Genomic DNA, 1,513 nt, shown 5'->3' on the forward strand with positions numbered 1-1,513 from the left:
GAATCCTCCTGCCTCAGACTCCCGCTTCTCTGAGATTACTAATGCACCCAGTTCTCAGTTACTTTCAAAAGACAGTGTTGGTGGTTATATTTTTTGGTGACATTTTTTTCTTTTTCTTTTTTAACTGTAGAGAAAAGATTTATTAAAAATCTGAAAAATATTCTTAAAAGATTTACTTTTCCAGAGAACTGTAGCTACATGCTGTTACAACATGAATTAAACTCAAACACAACCCCCCCCCACCACCAAAAACAAATGCAGAATGTTTTCTCTGATATAAGGAGGCTGACTCATAGTGGGGTAGGGAGGGGGAGCATGGGAGGTTTAGATGAATTCTAGATAGGGGAGAGGGGAGGGAGGGGAAGGGAGGGGGCAGGGAGTTAGCAAGGATGGTGGAATGTGATGGACCTCATTATCCAAAGTACATATATGAAGACTCGAATTGGGTGTCAACATACTTTATATACAACCAGAGATATGAAAAATTGTGCTGTATATATGTAATAGAAATGTAATGCATTCTGCTGTCATTTGTTTTTTTCAAAAATCAATAAAAAAGAGGGTTGGGGATGTGGCTCAAGAGGTAGTGCGCTCGCCTGGCATGCGTGCGGCCTGGGTTCGATCCTCAGCACCACATACAAAACAAAGATGTTGTGTCTGCCGAAAACTAAAAAATAAATATTAAAAATTCAAAACAAAAATCAATAAAAAAGAATTAAAAACCCCACAAACACAAAAACCATGACAGGTCAAAATTTCATTCGTCAACATTCTGATCAAAGATAAATTGCCTAACAAATAATATGAATGACTTGAGAAGAATGAACTCTTTACTGCAAGCACCATTTTTAAAAAGGAGCACAGGGGCTGGGGCTGGGGTTCAGCAATAGCGCACTTGCCTAGCATGTGTGAGGCACTGGGTTCAATCCTTAGCACCACATAAAAATAAATAAACAAAATAAAGGCATTGTGTTCATCTACAACTAAAAAAAAATTTAAATAAATAAATAAAAGGAGCATAAATGGTGAGTGTGTTCAGCTATAAACATTAAATTGACCTTGGAACTAGAAATCAGCATTTTGTCATGTGTCATTAATATACATAAAAGTGAATAGTGTCAAAAGAATAGCACCTGTAACATTCAAAAACAGTTTTGTCAACTAGACAATTACATACTCTACAGAATGTATCTTGGTTATCCATCATTAAATATACAGGTAACGGGCTGGGGTGATGGCTCAGCATTAGAGTGCTCGCCTAGCATGTGTGAGGCCCTGGGTTCGATCCTCAGTACCACATTAAAATAAATAAAATAAAGGCATTGTGTTCAACTATAACTAAAAAAGAAAAATTAAAAAAAAATACAGGTAACAACATTTAAGTGAAAAAAGCAAGAATAACTACAGAAACTATATAAACACATGGAGATTGAACAATACACCTTTGAATAATGAATGGGTCATAGAAGAAACACAGGGGAGAAATTTAAAAATTCTTAAAATCAATTGAGAA

The sequence above is a fragment of the Callospermophilus lateralis genome, chromosome X (genome assembly GCF_048772815.1).
Source record: "Callospermophilus lateralis isolate mCalLat2 chromosome X, mCalLat2.hap1, whole genome shotgun sequence".
Classification (NCBI taxonomy): Eukaryota; Metazoa; Chordata; class Mammalia; order Rodentia; family Sciuridae; genus Callospermophilus; species Callospermophilus lateralis.